At 43.8% G+C, this 21,503-nt stretch overlaps 1 protein-coding gene across 1 annotated transcript in view; it reads right to left on the minus strand.

The window, feature by feature from the left end:
• LOC141055617 (polycomb group RING finger protein 3) overlaps positions 1 to 21,107 on the minus strand; it is a 152,675-nt gene extending 131,568 nt beyond the window's left edge. The window contains exon 1 of the mRNA XM_073552261.1: positions 20,739 to 21,107. The gene's annotated coding sequence lies outside the window, so the exon portion shown is untranslated. The remainder of the gene's footprint in view (positions 1 to 20,738) is intronic.
• Between the last annotated feature and the right edge of the window lie 396 nt (positions 21,108 to 21,503).

Below are 21,503 nucleotides of genomic sequence, written 5' to 3' on the forward strand. Positions count from 1 at the left end.
TTTTTTTTTAATAAAATGGTGGTGCCTCTGAAAATCCATGCGCCTTATTGCTTACCGGGGTGGTGACTGCAGTGAAGAGAGGCCCTGGGGTCACTGCTGAAGGAGGCAAGAGTGGCGTGTTGCTGCAGGCCGCAGGCTGGGATGAGGGAGTGTTCCGATGTGTGCTGCTGCAGGTGAAAATGGCTGCGGTGCTCTGTGGTGTGGGGGGCTCCCCCAGCATTTTGTGAAAGCCCGGAGGCCCCCGCATATCCATTACTGCAATGCGGTGGCCTCCGTGAAACTGGCTTCCGGGGCGGCGCATGCTCAGATTGAGATCTCGGGAAGAGATCTCGTTGCCGAGTTCTCAATCTGTGCATGCGCCGCCCGGCAGCCATTTTCACCCGCAGCGGTGCACATTGGAACACCCCCTCATCCCATCCTGCGGCCTGCAGCAATGCGCCTTTCCTCCTCCTGAAGCGACCCTGCTCCACCGTGTCCTGTAAGGTATATCCGCATTATAAAACGCACCCCCATTTCCCCCAAATTTGGGGGGAAAAAGTGCGTCTTATAATCCGAAAAATACGGTATTTCTGGGAGGCCAGTGATGACAAATTTTTTTCCTGATTGCACTACAAAGTCAGGGATCAGTGGCTCATAACTGTTGGCGCTGGTTCAATTTCTGCGTGGCAGTTCAGTATAATCTGAGAAAGAGGAGGAGGATGAAAAATAAAGAAAGGCGGCATCGTCTCCCTCACCGTTAGTTTTTGAGGCAAAGAAGGAATATGCCTCCTGCATGGAATACTGGGTTTGGGACAAGCAGGACATTTTTGTACATTTTTTTGTGTTGTAAACTTTTAATTTAACAGAGGGAAAAAAAAAAAAACAATCTAGAAAAAAAATTAAAATAGAAATAAACATTTGTTAAAATATAAAAACAGAAACTTACTAAACGGCCGTCGGTAAAAAATCTTTTATTTTATTAAGTAAAAAAAGAAAATACTGTAGTAAAAGCCGATTACTACAGTACTTGGAGGCCAACCAGTGATTTGTGTCACTGACCAGCGATCGATGGCTGTAGGACGCACGCATGGATGTCATTTCCAAAAAGCGAGCATGGGTGACAATCAGTAATGTACGTCTGATCGGCAGCTGTAGGATGCACACACGAAAGTGGTGCAAAAGAGAGGGATGGGGGAGGAAAGAGATAGGGACAAAAAAAAAAAAAAAAGGAAAACAACGAACACGGATCATGTTGACCAGTGATTTATGTCACTGATTCACGCTAAAGCAGCTACAGGACAGACGATCAAAGAAATAAGTAAAAACAAAAAAATCAAGTGATCAAGTACTGATCAGCGCTCCACAGCAGGGGTGGGATTAGGAAAGACAACAAATAGATCAGGGAAGGATCAGGAATGTCTTTTTTTCAACAGCAACAGGAAAAGTGATGGCACAGGTTTGAAGAAGTCTGTGGCACCTCAAGGCCCAAAACAGCATGACAGAACGACAGTATGGCCGTCCTGCACACGTCCGAAGCTAGGATAAGGAAGTGCCGGCCAGTCACACAGAGGCCACATTGTGCAAGGTGATTGGTGCGAACGGCGTTATCGTCTGATTGCACCAATCAAAGCTAAACCTGGTCCTGGTAGGTAACAGTCGTACAGCACTGATCATGGGCTGGACAACAGTGTTTCAAGCAATTTAATTGCCTGAATGGCCGAAAACGCTGTGATTGGCTGTTCATAACTAAACAGCCAATCACAGCAATTGTAGTTGTGGGGTAACAGTGCCAATCTCCAGGATGACGACTCCCTGTGCCCTGCTGCAAGATTCAGCAGGTACCTTAATGCGACCAATGCGGTGCTGCATTAAGGATATGACGTATCCATACGTCCAAGGTCAGTACTCACCAACCTGGACATGTGGATACATCAAAAGGCAAAAGGTAGAGAAATCCGTTAGCAAAATAAAGTAGAAGCCCTCTGCTCTGGCTAATAGAAGGACCTCTGACTTTCCACCATATCCTTATGCCTGAATAGGGTATATGGACCAAGGATGTCTTGCCGGGAAAAGCCTTTTTTGCAGCAATAATGCCAAGCATCAATTTTCTGTCATTTAGTAAAGAGATCTTCCCAAAAGTGAAAGTTATCCCCTGTCTTATGGATAAGGGATACTGGCTGAAGGATGAGGGTCCGACTGCTGTGTCCTACACCAATCCCAAGATGGGGTCTCTGCAGAATCCCATCTGAATGGAGCCAAGATTAAGCATGCGAACCTCTGCTCAGTTTATTGACTAAGAGACTGTTGGAAATAGCTGAGCACTATACTCCGATAGCCTCAGACAATGAATGAAGGGAAGGTACATATGCTTGACCACTTCATTCAGAGAGGGCACTGCAGAGACCAAATATTGAGAAATGTGGTCTAACTCCAGTAATCAGTAAATAATAGACTATACGCAATTTTAAATGGTGAGGAAGACTAAAATGACTTGAATCTAGAGCCAGGCATACATTAGGGGATTAGTCACTTGCTGTTCTAATGGGTGATAAGTACTGTCTGATAATATAGCAAAGGACTGGCTTGCTGAAAATCAAAATTTGCAGTATGGAAAAGAGGGGGTATGTGAGGTGGGGGAGAATGCATAGACATTAGACTAGCCATGCACAATAAATATCTGCTGGCAAATGCCTTGATGGCTGCCAGCCATCTCTCCTGGTCTCTGCATACACTAACATACTCGGCTGTCAGCAAGAAGAGAGGAGTAAGCTGTAAATCCAATTACCCAATTCTTAAGGCCCCGTTACATTTAGCGATGCAACGCTAAATGGTCGCTAGTGAGCTGCCAAACAGGCAGATACACCAGCGACATAGCAGCGGTCGTTACTGACTGTCTTCCGCCTGCGTCCATGGCTCGCTCGTCGACGACGACGACGACGAGAAATGGACCAGGCCAATCTCGCGCGATCAGCGATAGCCAGCGGGGAAGCCGGTCGGAGGTGAATATCACATGTAGCGAGATCGCTAGCGATATCGCTGTTGCGTCACAAAATCAGTGACGCTTTAGCGATATCGCTATGTGTAAAGGGCCCTTTAGCCCCTTAGGGGGTATATTTGCATGGGCCTAATGGCAGCACAGTTTGACCGCCAATTGGTAAACCTTTAGGCTGAGTTCACACGTAGCGTTTTTTTCGCGTTTCCGCAGCGGTTTTAACCGCGCGATTTTGCCGCGAAAACGCGAAAAATAAGCATCCCATGCATTCCTATGGGATTCCACAATGCTGTGCTAATGCTGCGGTTTTTACCGCGGCGGAATCGCTTCGCGGTAAAAACCGCAGCATGCTCATTAATTTGCGGAATCGCGGCGATCCCGCACCCATAGGAATGCATTGTTCCGCTTATTTCCCACATGTGGCTGTGCACACCATGCGGAAAGTAAGCAGAACATTTGCGGATGGTACCCACGGTCCGGAGGAGAGGAGACTGTCCTCCAGGCTTTGGGTACCATATCCCTGTAAAAAATAGAATTTAAAAATAAAAAATATTGTTATTCTCACCCTCCGACGTCCCGCGCAGTCTTCCCGCTTCTCTTCACGCTTTCGTTCCCAGTAATCCTTTGCGAAAATGCCCGCGATGGCGTCCGTTCTCGCGGGATCGCGAAGTCTCGCGGTCATTCACGCGACGTCATCGCGAATTACCGCGAGACGTCGCGATCCCGCGAGAACGGACGTCATCGCGGGCATTTTCGCAAAGGATTAATGCGAACGGCTGAGCGGGACGTCGGAAGGTAAGAATAACACCGTTTTTTATTTTTTTTTTACATACTATCTTTTACTACTGATGCTGCATAGGCGGCCTCAGTAGTAAAAAGTTGGTCACACTTGTCAAACACTATGTTTGGCGAGTGTGACCAATCTGTCAATCAGTTCTCCCAGCGATGCTACAGATCGCTTGGAAAACGCTAGCATTTTGCAAGCTAAATACGCTTGCAAAATGCTAGTTTTTCCGCGGGAAAATCGCGGGAATTTAAAATGCGATTTTCCCGCGGACTGGAATTCCGGAATTCTCGCGGCAATTTCCGCGAGAGTTCCGGTACGTGTGCACTTAGCCTTACTGACTGGTGATTGTTTAACCCCTTAGCCATTTTGCAGCTTAATGACAAGGCCAGTTTTTACAATTCTGACCACTGTCACTTTATGAGGTTATAACTCTGGAACGCTTTAACGGATCCCGCTGATTCTGAGATCATTTTTTCTTGACATAGTTTACTTCATGTTAGTGGTAAAATTTCTTCTATATGACCTGTGTTTATTTATGAAAAAAACGGAAGTATGGCGAAAATTTTGCAATTTTCAAACTTTAAATTATTATGTCCTTAAATCAGAGAGTTATGTGACACAAAATAGTTAATAAATAACATTTCCCACATGTTTACTTTATACTTTACATCAGCACAATTTTGGAAACAATTTTTTTTTTGTTAGGAAGTTATAAGGGTTAAAAGAAAGTTGACCAGCGATTTCTCATTTTTACAACAAATTTTTTTTTTTTTTTTTTTTTTTTTTTAAGGGACCACATCATATTTAAAGTCATTTTGAGGGGTGAACATGACAGAAAATACCCAAAAGTGACACCATTCTAAAAACTGGACCCCTCAAGGTACTCAAAACCACATTCAAGAAGTGTATTAACCCCTTACGTACTTCACAGGAACTAAAGCAATGTGGAAGGAAAAAATTTACATTTAACTTTTTTTGCAAAAAATTCACTTCAGAACCAATTTTTTTATTTTCACAAGCGTTAAAACAGAAAATGAACCAAAAATTTGTTGTGCAACTTCTCCTGAATACGCCGATACCTCATATGTGGGGGTAAACTACTTTTTGGGCGCACGGCAGAGCTCGCAAGGGAAGGAGCGTCTGACTTTTTCAAAGCAGAATTGGCTATAATTGAGATCGGACGCCATGTTGCGTTTGGAGAGCCCCTGATGTGCCTAAACAGTGGAAACCCCCAACAAGTGACCCCATTTTGGAAACTAGACCCCTTAAGGAACTTATCTAGATGTATTGTGAGCACTTTGAACCTCCAAGTGCTTCACAGAAGTTTATAACGTAGAGCCGTGAAAATAAAAAATCTTTTTTTTTTTCACAAAAATGATCTTTTCGCCCCCAAATTTTTATTTTTACCAGGGTAACAAGAGAAATTAGACCCCCAAAGCTGTGCAATTTGTCCTGAGTACACCGATACCCCATATGTGGGGGGAAACTACTGTTTGGGCGCATGGGAGAGCTCGGAAGGGAAGGAGCGCCATTTTGGAATGCAGACTTTGATGGAATACTCTGCGGGCGTCGTGTTGCATTTGCAGAGCCCCTGATGTGCCTAAACAAAAGAAGATTCCCACAAGTGACCCCATTTTGGAAACTAGACCCCCCAAACAGCTTATCTAGATGTGTTGTGAGCACTTTGAACCCCCATGTGATTCACAGAAGTTTATAACGCAGAGCAGTGAAAATAAAAAAAAAATTTTTTTCCACAAAAGTGATTTTTTTTAGCCCCCAACATTTTTATTTTCCCAAGGGTAACAGGAGAAATTATACCCCCAAAGTTGGTGTGCAATTTGTCCCGAGTACGCTGATGCCCCATATGTTGGGGTAAACCACTGTTTAGGCTCGGAAGGGAGGGAGCACCATTTGACTTTTTGAACTCAAAATTGGCTGGAATCAATGGTGGCGCCATGTCACATTTGGAGACCCCCTGATGTGCCTAAACAGTGGAAACCCCTCAATTCTAGCTCCAACCCTAACCCCAACACACCCCTAAACCCTAATCCCAATCCTAACCCTAATTCCAACCCTAACCCTAATGGAAAAATGAAAAATATATTTTCTTTATTTCACTATATTTCCCTAACTAAAGGGGGGGCTCATTTACTATTATTGTTTATTTTGATCACTGTGATAGAGTTTATCACAGTGATCAAAATGTACATTGAAAGAATGAATGGAATCTGGCAGCCGGCAGATTTGGTGGGCGCACTGCGCATGTGCCCACCATTTTCTTCCCAGACCAAGATGGCGGCGCCCACCGGAGGAGGCAGGAGGACCACCGGGAGGTACCGGGGGGGGGGGGGGAGGGGGGAATCGGGGACCCCTGCTTCTCTCTCCTCTTATGTGCGATCACATCAGAGGAGAGAGAAAGTGAAAGCAAAAATCGCAGCTTTTTTTGCTCTTGCCGTTATACAGTTAATAACAGCGATCGCAAAAGCGGGGTCGGTAAAAACTGACCCGAATCATGTTCTCTTGGGTCTCGGAGCTATACACTTTTTCCACAGCGCCGTTAATTATAGTGTGCATGCCCGGAGGAATGATGTCAGGCGGAAATTTAACCGTGAAATCATTTCTGGCGGACAGAAAAAATTGTCTCTCTCTCTCTCTCAGGCAGCGGTTCCTTTAAAATTCTTCATTCGGCGGATCCGGTGGCATCCGTTCACATCAGTTAGGAACGGATCCGCTTTCCGCCTTTTTGGCGGATTTTAACTGACACAAAAAACTGAAGTGTGAAACAGGCCATAGGGGTTAATAGCTTGTTTACATAGGCAAACCAAAGTAAATGATGCGCACTAAGCAATCTGTAATAGAGCGCTCAGAGCAATTAGGCTGACATTCTTATCAGCGCAACAGTGCTTTCACTCTCAGGCACTGGTGGTTCTGTCAGGGCTTACGTCCGAACCCTCTGTAAAACGGCATTCGGGAGTATTGGCCGACAGGGCCATAGACTAAGGATGCAGACAGAGCGAACATGCAGCATTTTCGGCGTACGGACACCCAGACACGCGCTCAAAAATTATGCACGTCAGAGCACACGTTCTCTCAGAGTCATTATAGTCTATATGTCCCTGTCGACACATATGCCCAAATCCCATTTTGCGGGGAGTACGGACTTAAGCCTCAATGGAGCCACTGAACAGGTGCCTGAACGCAGTATTAAAGCACCTCAAGTCCCATTTACACAGCACGATGCACTGTCGAGATTATTTCATTTCATGGGGTGACCAGCAGCCTGTTTACACTGCAAGATAATCGTGAAACAAGCGTTTTTAATGTTTGTTACGATTATCTGTCAGAGTAAGGCTGGGTTCACATGTAGCTTTTTTTGCGCTTTCGCAGCGATTTTAAACGCGCGATTTTGCCGTGAAAACTCAAAAAAACAGCATCCCATGTGACCGCGACGTCATCGCATGCATTTTAAAAATGTTTGCTGTCAATGTATAGAAAATCCGCAGCATTAGCACAGCATTGCGGAATCCCTTAGGATTGCTGTGCTAATGCTGCGGATTTTCTATACATTGACAGCAAACATTTTTAAAATACATGCGATGACGTCGCGGTCTTGCGGAAGCGTGACGTCTCGCAGTCATTCGCGATGACGTCGAGGGAGCGCGACGTCTCACGGTCATTCGCGCAAAGGATTACAGGGACCGGAAGATGCCGGAAGCGTGGAGAGAGGCAGGAAGGCTGCGTGGGATGCCGGAAGGTGAGAATAACAGTATTTTTTCTTTTTTTTATTATTTTTTACATCCTATCTTTTACTACTGATGCTGCATAGGCAGCATTAGTATAAAGTTGGTCACACTAGTCAAACACTATGTTTGACGAGTGTGACCAACCTATCAGTTCTCCAAGTGATGCTACAGATCGCTTGGAAAACGCTAGCAAGCTAATTACGCTTGCAAATCGCTAGTTTTTCCGCTGGAAAATCGCGGGAATTTAAAATGCGATTTTCCCGCTGAATGGAATTCCGGAATTCTCGCGGTAACTTCCGCGGGAATTCCGCTACGTGTGAACTTAGCCTAAATGTAGCTAAAACATCTTCTATAAGGAGAGAGTGTGGAGGATCCCACATGAGACAGCTAGGGTCCTGCCAAAATCAAGCGGGTTAGGCTGACGAATCTAATGTGTATGGCCTGCTATACATTGACATTATAGGAGTATAGACATAAGTGTAACCACAAGGTGCAGTTATAGAAATTCAGAATGCATAACTTATAGTTTTCTGGAACTTGAGCTGTATTTACACTTGACGATTATCATGAAAAAAAGTGTTCCCAGGAACATTAGTTTCGATATAATCGGGCTGTGCAAGAAGGCCGCCAATCACCCAATGGACGTGCAAACAGGCCATGTGCCGCAGAGAACATAACCAGTCTGTGTGCTCAGAAGAAGCAATAAACTGATCGTTCTGCATGAATAGGAAACATAGTCGGCCCGTCTAAACTACTGCTGATCAGAAAACTAGTAGCTGATTGATGTTTCAGAGAAAATATAGTATAAATATCAGGCCCGAGACCACAGTCGGAAACCAGACCAGCCCAGCGAACACCATAGCAGGTTATTCCCAGGGCTGTTTGATGTGATTGACAGGTCCTTCCCTATGTACACAAGAGGAGAAGACTTGTCAATCCGGCTGGGAAGAGACAGCCAAGGGTAGCACCGGACTGGTCTGCGGCTTTAATGCCTGGACGGATAGTTACAGTTTTAATATTTCTGAAAAGCAAGACCATTTCAGAGAAAAAATATATATATACCCGACTAATGGTGCAGCCAGGCTCTGATTCATGCTGCCTGTGGTTTGGGGAGCATAGATCAAAGGACCGCTTCCCTTCAAAACACTATGGTTCCTCAAATGGGAAAGTGTGTCCTAAAGGCCCAAAATGGGCAAATAGTTAAGGGGTTAAATTGTTCTAGTTTATATATTTTACAAATACATTTGCAGAGGGAGTTCAATCATTTCAATCATTTTGATTGCATCTGTACACAGGACAGGAGCACTGTATATATTTTTGGGATCTGTCCTTTTGCAAACGATTATTTTGATGAAGAGAGCACCTTTAATTATTTACTATTTTAAAAATGTTTGCTGTCAATGTATAGAATAATCCTTGTCTATGTAAAATAAAAATAATATCAAATATTGCTACTGCATATACTCCCAATGTTTGCATTGTCATGTTAGGCAATGATTTCATGTGTTGCGGCTGTCATACATCCGTGATAGCGCGGGGACTAGAACATAGCACCCTTATCCCAGCACGCTCATTCATCACTAATCAGTAGCAAATTATTCTCCTATACCTGGAAAGAGTCTGAATATTTCAGCATGGAATATTGGCTCACAGAGGATTCCCAAGTTCTTCTGAAAAGTCCCAAAACAGAGAACGGAACAATTTTCCCCTGCCATTACACAGTAAATGATTCATGGCTCCAAAATATCTCCTATATACTGTAGAACTTGACAATGCACAAACGTTGGGGTCACCTGTGAGACAACATATATTAAAAGGGATGTCAGCAAATATGCCTCCTCCGATAGCTGCTATTGTGCAGGCTCGGCGGCGCCATCTTGGAGGAGGAAATATTATTCTCTTCTCTAGCAAGATGGCACTGCTGGCATCTGCACAATAGCAGCCATCGTTGATCTCCAATAGCTATAGCACAGGCGCCATTATCTTGGCAGAGGAAAATGTTTCTTTTTCTAGCAAGATGGCGCCACAGGCTTCTGTGCAATGCAGCTATCGGATCACCAATAGCTGCTACTGCGCAGGCGGCGCCATTTTCAAATGTTTTTTGTTTTTAGGAGTATTAGGAGAACAGTAAAGAAATCATAAACACTGTGTACTGCAATTATCCTGCAGCCCAGGTGCTGAAGTCAGGGCCTGCTTGCAGAAGGAATTTTTTCCCCCCAAGATATATATAATATTCATTATGCAAACTAGGGGGCAGGTCAGCAAGGGATCAGGGACCTGTCAGGAGCCATACTGATGAATACCTAAACAGAGCACCACATGACCACCCCCCCCACAAGGCCGCCCCAGCATATAACCATATCATTAACTCAAAACTGAAAATAAAGATTACACAACAACCACAAGACGGATTTCATCAACTAAGATATCATTGTAATCAGTATAACGGCGCCGACCTGACACTGTCTGTAGGTTACTGTGCACAATCCTGCTGACAGGTTCCCTTTAATGCACCCATTATGTAAAACAGGTTACTTGCAGGATTTCGAAAAGCAGCATTTAAAAAAAAAAAAAACCCTCACCAAAAACTCATCGTGGTAATGTAGCTTAAGGCCGGGATCACACTTGCGAGAAACTCGGATAAGTTACGCATGTTAATACCTGGCACTGCCGCCAGCACTTGGATCGGATGTTCAGCTCCATATGTTTCTATGCAGCTGCACACTCCACTCCCGAGTGCCGGTGGCAGTGCCGGGTATTAACATGGGAGACTCGTCCGAGTTTCTCGCAAGTGTGATCCTGGCCTAAGGCTATGTCTACACATTGAGGTTTTGCAGCACTTTTTTGCTTTTTTATGCAAATTTTAAACTACGTTTTACACTACCAGCAAAATCTATGAGATTTCAGAAATCTCATGCACACACATTGGTTTTTCTTTCTGACTGCAGAATGTCACTTCTTTCTTCGTAATTCTTTCACCCATAAGAAATGATGGGTAGGTGCTAAAATGCTGCAAAAGACGCAGGTATCAGTTTTTTGCTGCACAAACCTAAGAAAGTTAAATCATGCTTTTTTTATTTTGGGAGGGTCGCACTAAACAAGAAACAACAGCATGCACACGAAACAACAAAAACGCAGCAAAACCTGCTTCTTGTCTACTGCCAAGCTCCTCTGTTTGCTGTATGAGGATAAAGGGATGTCAACTAAAAAATTTGTAGGTCTGCATAAAAGATGTGACCAGCCAACAGATTAGGCGTTTTGGCCACTGATTGCTCTCGTGTTTACACAGGGAAGTGATCAGGAACACAGCCATGAATGCAAGTTGAACGCTGGCATGAAGGTTTGTCAATCACTGGTAGGTGCTGAAGGATCTTAAGGCAATTGCTCTACAAGAATCAAATAGCACTTCTTCCCTCCAGTGCCTCGCTGTGTGGCCAAACTGTAATGTACAGTCAATTATGGGGTATTGCCCCATTCAGTACAAACTGTGTGACAAATTATGTTGTCATTTTTACCTATTTCTCTTTCCGCAACGTGTGCACTTACCCGTATATGGCACTTCTTCCCTTCTGAGCTTTCCATTGTGCCTAAAAAAAGTTTTTGACCACATATCAAGCACTACCGTACTCAGGAGACACCACACAACAGATTTTGGGGTCCATTTTCTCCAGTTACCTTTGTGAAAGTGAAAATGTGGGGCTGAAAACATTTTGGCAAAAAGACCATTTTTAATTTTCACGGTCCAATGTTTTAAAATTCCGCAAAGCACCTGTGAGTTCAAAATGCTAACCACACATCTAGATAAATTTACTTAAGGGGGTGTAATTTTCAAATTGGTTTCCACTGTTTAGGCACATTGGGGTTCTGCAAAGGCTACATGGCGACTGCGATCTTTTCCAAATCAATTTTGCACTCCAAAAGTCAAAAAGGTGATCCTTCCCTTCAGAGCCCTGCCGTGCACCCAAACAGTAGTTTTCTACCACATTTGGGCCATCGGCGTAGTTAGTATAAATTGCACAACTAATTGTATGGTCAATTTTCTCCTGTTACCTATGTGAAAATGAAAAAATTGGGGACAAAACAACATTTTTGTGGGAATAATGTGATCTTTCATTTTCACGGCTCAACAATATAGAATTCTGTGAAGCACCTTGAGGCTCAAGGTGCTCACAACACATCTATATAAAATTCCTTGAGGGGTCTAGATTCCAAAATGGGGTTACTTGTGGGAGGGGTTTCTACTGATTAGGCACATCAGGGGCTCTGCAAATGCTACATAGAGTCCGTACTCTGTTCCAGCCAATTTTGCCCCTAAAAAGGCAAACTATGCTCTTTCCCTTCCGAGCATTGCTGTGCGCCAAACAGTAGTTTTCCTTTCCATATAATGTATTGGCATACTAAGGAGAAATTGCACACATTGCAAGGCCCATTTTCTCTGATTACCCTTTTGAAAATAAAAAAATTGCGGACTAAAGTAACCGCTTTGTGATAAAAAGGAAAAATTCATTTTTCTCTTTCACATTACCTTAATACCTGAAAAAAATGAATGTTTAATAAAATTCTTGAAAGTGGTTTTGAGCATTTTGAGGGGTGCAGTTTTAAGAATGGTGTCTCGTTTGGGTATGCTCTGTAAAAAAATAAAAAAATAAAATCTCAACGTCACTTCAATTGTGATGTGGTCCTTTAAACAAACACAATGGTTTTGCAAATTTTGTTGGAAAATAAGAAATTGATCATCAACTTTTGAACCCTTCTAACTTCCAAACAAAAAAGTGTTTAAAAAATTATGCAAATGTAAAGGAGACATATGGGAAATGTTAATTATTAACTAACTTGTGTGGTATAATTATCTGATATCAGTACATAAAAATGTAAAAATTGCAAACTGGTCATTAACATGCAAAGTGGCTCAGTCCTTAAGGGGTCAATTACCGTAATTAAAGAAGAGAAATGGCATCCAAAGACATCCGATTGCCACTGCAACCCTATAGTTACGCCCCTGGAAATGCTCTGCATAGTGAGGGACAAACCCTTAAAAAAAGAAAAAAAAATACAAGCTTGCCTATGAATAAATTATTTCAAGCAACAACGTATCATACTGGCTGATCATAGTGTGGCTATAGCCAAGAGGCAGGACCTCTACATTCAACTCATTTTCAGGGGTGAGATTTAAAAAAAAAAAATGGGGTTGCCCCAACCAGACTTAAGGTATGAAGAAGAAAAGTAAACTCATGAAGTAGAAAATATAAGTTATCATTGATCCTTGCCATGGGCCAGTCGATCATTCATACAAAGTCTCGTTCCCTAGCCTTGGCTTGTGCAACTGCATAGTGTATGCTGCATAAATATCAAATACTGTTGTCAGCAGCACATGTCCCTAGGTAAGGGCTCTTTCACACGTCCTGATGTTTCCGGTATCTGAAAAAACAATTCCGGAGATATCAGTGTCCATGTGTATGTGTGTAACTTGTGGCATACGTGTGGCAACCATGTGTCACATTAGTACCAAACATACTGGCGCCAGGGAAGCGTGCTGCTATCAGCCCTAACAGGGGAGAACGTTGAGAGTTGTACTGAACTGATAACAGCCAAGGGAGAGCAGGCGGCAGCTAATGAGAGTAATCATCATCCGCCACCTGCGCAAAAAAATAAGTTAATAAATACGGCATGGGTTCCCCTGTATTTTTGGTAACCTCGATGACGTCACCGCTAGTCACTGAGACTGCGCTCGCAGCAGCTCAATCTCCCAGTGGTTCTCAGCCTGGACGGTCACATCTTGGCACCGTACAGGTTGAAAACTATTTATCCCCAGACATGGATTACGTCATGGGTCAGAACGTCAGCAGACAGGTGAGGGATATGGGATATTGTTGTTTTTTATTTGTGTCTTATTACAGGACACTAGAGCTTCAATAGAATGGGCATTCAGTGAGTATAACTGTGTTTGTTATTATTAAATAAAAAGGGAAAAGTGTGTTTTGTTTTTATTTCAAACAAAAGACTTTATTCTGGCTGTGTGTTTATTTACCATACAACTATAGAATTAGTAATGGATCGGCTTCTTATAGACGCCTCTCCATTACTAAACTGTGGGCTTGATGTCACCTGACAATACAAAGGTGACATCAACCCCACAAATATGAACCCTAAGACTGCTACTTTCAGACTGGGAGTGGAGGGGGGGCAATATCCATTGCCCCTTACCATCCTGAGATTACCAGTACCCTACTATCTGCTTTAGCAAGGCTGGTTGTCAAAAATGGCGGGGACCTCACGTGTTTTTTTTTAATTATATAATTTAAAAAAAACAGCATGGGGACCCCTATATTTTTGATAAACAGGCATGCTGAAGCTGACAGCTGAGGGTTGCAGCGGCAGCAGGTGTAGGCTGATGGTAGTCCATTAGCTGCCGCCTGCTCTCGCTCTTAGCAGCTGAATACAACCCTCAACATTCTCCCTTGTTCATGCTGGCAGAGCAGGAGAGAACTTAAGAACTGTCTTGTGCACCCGGCACCGGGGAACAGTGCTAACAGTATCGCTGCTTCCCAGGCGCCGGTACATGTCACACTGATGACATCGGTGTGCAGGACGTCATAACTCTAGAACGCTTCAATGGATACCACTGATATTGAGAATGTTTTCTTGTGACATATTTTACTTCATGATTGTGGTAAAATTTCTTTGATATAACTTGCGTTTAATTGTGAAAAAAATGGAAATTTGGTGAAAATTATGAAAATTTCACAATTTTCAAACTTGCTGGAATAATTAGCAGATGCCATGTTGCTTTGGAGAGCCCTGGTGTGCCTCAACAGTGGAAATCCCCCACATGTGATACCACTTTGGAAACTAGACCCCTTAGGGAACGTAACTAGATGTTGAATATTTTGAATCCACACGTGCTTCACAGAAGTTTATAACATTAAGCCATGAAATTAAAAAAAAAAAAAATGCATATTTTCCGCAAAAATCTTTTTTAGCGCCAAATGTTGTATTTTCACAAGGGTAACAGGAGAAAATGGACCCCAAAATTTGTTGTGCAATTTCTCATGAGTTCACCGATAGCCCATATGACGTCAAAAAATACTTTTGAGGCACAGTGCAAAACTCAGAAGGAAAGAAACGTCATATAAGGCTATGTACCCACATATGCAGAAAAAATGGACTTCTTCCTAAGAAAAACGCATGTTTTTATGCGATTTTTTGCGCGATTTTTGCATTTTTTACAGGAGCATCCTCCTGCTCATAGAATATGCGCCGGTGAACTATGTCCCAGAACACATAGAAATACTTCCGGGACATAGTTCACCGGCTCATGCGCACTAATGCTTTTCGGCTTTGCCCGCAGTTGGGAAAAGCATACTGCGCGCGCAAGTCAAGATTACAATGCGCACGCGCGTAATATGGAGGACAACTATGGAAATTCCCAGAAATATTGCGGACAGCGGCCAAAGAGGGGTGGAGGAAAGGACCCAAAACACTGCCCATCGGACCGGGCCGAAATCATTTACATAGACCGCCAATATGAGGGGACAGATTCCCTTGAAGTTTGCCAAAGACTATAAGGATTGGACCATAGAGGACTGGAATAAGGTAATATTCTCTGATGAGTCTAAATTTCAGCTTTGCCCAACACCTCGTCGTCTAATGGTTAGACGGAGACCTGTAGAGGTGTACAAGCCACTGCGAAATTTGATGGAGGATGGGTGATGATCTGGGAATGCTTCAGCAAGGCTGGAATTGGGCAGGTTAATCTTTGCGAAGGACTTATGAATCAAGCTGCATACAAGGCTATCCTGGAAAAACAGTTGATTCCTCTTCTGCTCAGGCAATGTTCCCCAACTCCGAGGACTGGTTTTTCCAGCAGGACAATGTGCCATGCCACAGCTAGGTCAATCAATGTGTGGATGAAGGACCACCACATCAAATCCCTGTCATGGCCAGCCCAATCTCTGTATAATATATATATATATACAGTGCCTACAAGTAGTATTCAACCCCCTGCAGATTTAGCAGGTTTGATAAGATGCAAATAAGTTAGAGCCTTCAAACTTCACACAAGAGCAGGATTTATTAACAGATGCATAAATCTTACAAACCAAAAAGTTATGTTGCTCAGTTAAATTTTAATACATTTTAAACATAAAAGTGTGGGTCAATTATTATTCAACCCCTAGGTTTAATATTTTGTGGAATAACCCTTGTTTGCAATTACAGCTAATAATCGTCTTTTATAAGACCTGATCAGGCCGGCACAGGTCTCTGGAGTTATCTTGGCCCACTCCTCCATGCAGATCTTCTCCAAGTTATCTAGGTTCTTTGGGTGTCTCATGTGGACTTTAATCTTGAGCTCCTTCCACAAGTTTTCAATTGGGTTAAGGTCAGGAGACTGACTAGGCCACTCCAACACCTTGATTTTTTGCCTCTTGAACCAGGCCTTGGTTTTCTTGGCTGTGTGCTTTGGGTCGTTGTCTTGTTGGAAGATGAAATGACGACCCATCTTAAGATCCTTGATGGAGGAGCGGAGGTTCTTGGCCAAAATCTACAGGTAGGCCGTGCTATCCATCTTCCCATGGATGCTGGCCAGATGGCCAGGCCCCTTGGCTGAGAAACAGCCCCACAGCATGATGCTGCCACCACCATGCTTGACTGTAGGGATGGTATTCTTGGGGTCGTATGCAGTGCCATCCAGTCTCCAAACGTCACGTGTGTGATTGGCACCAAAGATCTCGATCTTGGTCTCATCAGACCAGAGAACCTTGAACCAGTCTGTCTCAGAGTCCTCCAAGTGATCATGAGCAAACTGTAGACGAGCCTTGACATGACGCTTTGAAAGCAAAGGTACCTTACGGGCTCGTCTGGAACGGAGACCATTGCGGTGGAGTACGTTACTTATGGTATTGACTGAAACCAATGTCCCCACTGCCATGAGATCTTCCCGGAGCTCCTTCCTTGTTGTCCTTGGGTTAGCCTTGACTCTTCGGACAAGCCTGGCCTCGCCACGGGAGGAAACTTTCAAAGGCTGTCCAGGCCGTGGAAGGCTAACAGTAGTTCCATAAGCCTTCCACTTCCGGATGATGCTCCCAACAGTGGAGACAGGTAGGCCCAACTCCTTGGAAAGGGTTTTGTACCCCTTGCCAGCCTTGTGACCCTCCACGATTTTGTCTCTGATGGCCTTGGAATGCTCCTTTGTCTTTCCCATGTTGACCATGTATGAGTGCTGTTCACAAGTTTGGGGAGGGTCTTTAATAGTCAGAAAAGGCTGGAAAAAGAGATAATTAATCCAAACATGTGAAGCTCATTGTTCTTTGTGACTGAAATACTTCTTAATACTTTAGGGAAACCAAACAGAATTCTGGTGGTTTGACGGGTTGAATAATAAATGACCCTCTGAATAAACTTTTCACAATTTACAAAAAAATTAAACAAAGAAATAACATTCTTTTTTGCTGCAGTGCATTTCACACTTCCAGGCTGATCTACAGTCCAAATGTCACAATGCCAAGTTAATTCCGAATGTGTAAACCTGCTAAATCTGCAGGGGGTTGAATACTACTTGTAGGCACTGTATATATATATATATATATATATATATATATATATATATATATATATCTCAAATAAATAAAGGGAACACTAAAATACCACATCCTATGTTATAGTGTTCCCTTTATTTTTTTTGAGCAGTATATATTTTATACACACAAATCTATTCTATGTGTACATATCCATTCTATTCTAGCCTATCACTCTGTGATTACAATGTACGCGGCAGATCATTTGCCAGCTTTTCTTGTATCTATCTATGCAATATAAATGCATATATATACATAGATGTCAGTAACAAACGTGTGTGTGTATATATATATCGCTCTCTATCTATTCTATGCTAACCTGTCAGTGTGATTTTAGTGTACACCGCACATGAATTGCCGACTTTTCAAAGGACACCGGTGCGTAAACATCGGACAGCACTCGCCTGGTGCGCGAGGTGTCCGATGTTTTCTCGCACCCATGGGCTTGAATTGGCGAGACTCTGCGATATATATACACGTACAATTGCAGCATGCTACGATTTTACATGCAGGTAGAATACACCCGAGAAAAAAAATACAGTGATGTGAGCTGCCCCATAGATTAACACTGATGTTTTCTTGCATAGCACTCGTCTGTATTCTACGGTAGTGTGACGCCGGCCTAAGGCTCAGTGTTGCCTTGATCACACAACATGATGGTCCCTATACAAAGCGAATCCAATATAGTACATTAGTGACATTCATATTGCATTAATAAGGAATACAAAGGACAATTTCTAGATTGTTTCAAATATGTCATGAAAGCCAATGACAAATACTGTTGTAAAAAGATTGTACAATAGCCTCAATAAACAAGTGATTCTGTTTGTCCAGCAACCAACTGGAGACGAAGAATAACTCCACTTCAGTAACAATACTTACAGTTACAATCTCCATGCCAATCTCAAGAAACAGTAAGAGTGTTAACACAGCATCAAACTCAATACAACCATTATAGTATTTAGAAACAGATGGGTGGTGGGTGCAGATCACTCATTATTCGGCAAATCTAATCAAATGAAAAGATGGTGCCTCCAACTAGAAACTGACCAGCAAAGCAACAGACCGTTCTCACGTCACTTTATGATTTCCAAGTACATCCCGTAGCAGTGATAGGAATGCTGTGCCAGGCTTAGACTGGGCATAAAAGTAACAGGTGGTCGTGTGTATGACTTAAAGCCGGGTCCTACCCAGACCTGAAAATACAGGTTTTTCTACAAATTATTGCAATCAACCATCTGACTCAGACACAACTCAGAGAAGGTCACAAGTTTGCTGTCAAAAGTTCATGAGCCGGGTCCTCCTCCCTTTATAAGTCATAATTGCAGGGATCTGATGCTAGGATAGAATATCTTTGTGCAGAGTTAGTCCATAAGACAGAAAAGTGAGAGTGTTCAGTAGCTGCTATCGTTTAGAGAGGATGACAAATAGCAAGCTTTCGAGACTGACCACGACTCATCATCAGGCTTGCACGGTGCTGCCCGGATGGACCTTCCTACTGGAGAACTTGACTAACACCTGGACCTTTAGAAATCATGTTCAGGAACACAGTGTCCTGTGCACACCATGTCAACTATATAAACATAGTAGAAGTGTAAAGACCCTATAAAACGGCACCATAAATCATAGATCCTCAACAAGGCTTTTAGGAGGCGGAAAAAGCCAACAAGTTTTTCAAGAGGAATCCACTTCAGAAAAGCCTCTTTAGATGGTGCGCTCACAATATCTTTTTCACCTGAAAAAAATGAACATAAACATTTCTATATAAAAAGGACTTGCTGAGCTTGGGTTTGGGCTTTTGAACGTCTTTTAACCACTTTTCTAAAAATGTCAAAAAGCGCCCTGACCATTCTTCTGGCATTTTCTACTCAGAAGACACTCTGTACTTACCTATACAAAGTCACTTGGAAAGCTCAAAAGATACTAGGAAAACTATGTTAAAAAAAGAAAACATTGTAATTCCCCCAAAAAACGTCAGCAGCCAAAACTGTCAGAAAACGACTAAAATTCAGAGGGAAAAAAAAAAAGTTTCCTAAAGTGTCTTCTGCTTGAAAAACTTGTCATGTTCGCCTAAGTTTAAAGGCGTAGTGTGCACATAGCTTTATTTTGGTTTTTGGAGGAGTCTTTCTTACCCTGAAGCATTTCTGAAGGAGCTTTAAACTAGTTTTGAATGTCCCCCCACATGACATTGTTTTGGAGCTTTTTGACTTTGCACCACCAAGTGACATTTCACTTTTTTTTTTTTGTTGGAGGGCTTGCAACACCTCATTGGAAATAGAGAACTTGCCATACAACAGCAAAGTGGATTTTCATACTAAGCATAGAGTATTTTAAGCATTTCTTGAGGTGTAGATTTGGGAGAAGCTACGCTTTAAAACACCCCTCGAAAAAAATCTGTGTGAACCTAGCCTTAGTAACCTAGACCTCTGCAAGAATGACTTAAGAGGGAAATGGAGTTCATGCTCAGGACACCTAAATCTTAGAGTTTTCCAGTGGCGCTCCCATCAAGAGGTTAGATCCACTGATGAGCTTGCCATAGTACGTACCGGCCAGGACACCATGCATGATCAGCAGGTATGGAGCACCTGACGCCCGTGTCCTGGCAGCTAAGCACAGAAGAGTCATCAGTGCCACTCACCTACCATTGCAGAAGTGATTTTAGTAGATTTTAATGGAGTAAGCCATGAGTAACAACCATGGGAAAGTGAAAACAGAAAAAAAATCTAGAAATGAATGACAAAAAGGGGAAGGTAAAGGCAAGAGAAGATGGGAGACACTAGAAGCAGAAATAGTGACAAGTAGAAAAAGTACCAGGGCACTGTGCCATTAGAGATGGGGAAGGGTTCTCATGGTGGGCAGAAAGTATGAATAGTCAGCAGGAACTTAGAGAACAATGCAAAGACAAAATAATGGAAAATTCACAAACAAAACACTGGTCATAACAGGTAAACTTGCATTGGGGTCCAACACCAGGAAACATTAGTGGCCACATACTAAGGTGGTGGCAGGTGGCTGGTCATCAGCAGGACAGGTCTAAGGAGGTAGGAGAAGCTCCAACAAGGTCTGCAGATGCCAGATGAAGACAATGCAGGACATGTCATTGTGCTGGATCAGTAAGGCAGAAGTGGACTAAAGTAGTAAGGACATAAAATGCGTCAGGAGCACGTAGGCTTGCAAAATTATGCCACCAAGAGTAACCTAGGATGCCTGAGCAAGTTATATGGCAACCCAAGATGCAGACCAAATCTGTGGTGTCAGTGGAAGAAAAAAAAAAGTGACAGCGAGATGGCAAGGGTTAAAATTAAGTAAGGTAGCGATAATGGGTTAAATTGGCTCAAGATACCAGAGCCTAAAAGTGAAAAGTGGGGATGGCACCTAGACCATGATGGCAGCTGTGTGCATGGGGCATGGAGAACTTCTAGGAATGGCAGGTGGGTGAAGGGTAAAAGGGCAATGCCATGGCTAGAGGATGCCCCCTGAGGACCATGAGCCAGGGGGGCTCTGGAAAGGACAGAAAGTAGGGAGGGGAGCAGTGGGATAAAGGCCAGGGCTGAGGAGCCATGAGGGCTGCAGGCATGGCACACTCGCAGGGGGCATCATGTCATGGGGGGCTCACAGCCCAGCTGCTCTCCCACTTTGCAGGGTGGATGTCAGACACTGACCTGCTGCAATTCCCACGGTGGACTTGCTGTGTCTCCGGAGATGAAGCTGCTGCTTGCTGGAGGGGCTTTCACCACCGGGCACAGCACAGACACACAGGGCAATAGGCAAAGCCTGGCTGTGGGGGCAGGGGGGCTCCCGTGCTGCCAATGAGTCCCCCCTTAGTTAAAATAAGAACACAGAAAAATGAGGAGGAAAAAAATTCCGGTTGGAGTTTAAAACAAAGAGGCGGAAATAGCCGAATCGTGCCGAGGAGAGCCGAGTGTGTGAGCTGCGCCTGCGCCTGGCGGAGGGGGGAGGGGACTGGCCTCCTAATGCAGGAGAGGGAGGAGGAGAGGAGCATGGCAGAGGCCGGCACATGGCTGCTGCCACTGCACGCCGCAGCTCGCCCTCTGATGTCACCCCAGGGTGATGGGGCAGCCTGTGTGGTGGAGGCAATGGCGGAAGAAGGGGACAACTGTCTGTGGACCTTCTCATTAACACCATCAAGTTTCCAATATAATGCTTCACAGGTTCTGCTGGAAACGGAGATGGAGCAGGCTGAAGTGGGGCCACTTTTACTGGTGCTGTGGGGCGGATTTGGCACACGGTGGGGCGGGATTGGCGCAGTGTTGGGTGGGATTGGCGCAGTGTTGGGCGGGATTGGCGCAGTGTTGGGTGGGATTGGCGCTCTGTGGGACGGATTTGGCACACGGTGGGGCGGGATTGGCGCTCTGTGGGGTGGGATTGGCGCTCTGTGGGGCGGATTTGGCACACGGTGGGGCGGG

The sequence above is a fragment of the Dendrobates tinctorius genome, unplaced genomic scaffold (genome assembly GCF_039654945.1).
Source record: "Dendrobates tinctorius isolate UK_male_01 unplaced genomic scaffold, ASM3965494v1 ptg000189l, whole genome shotgun sequence".
NCBI classification, from domain to species: domain Eukaryota; kingdom Metazoa; phylum Chordata; class Amphibia; order Anura; family Dendrobatidae; genus Dendrobates; species Dendrobates tinctorius.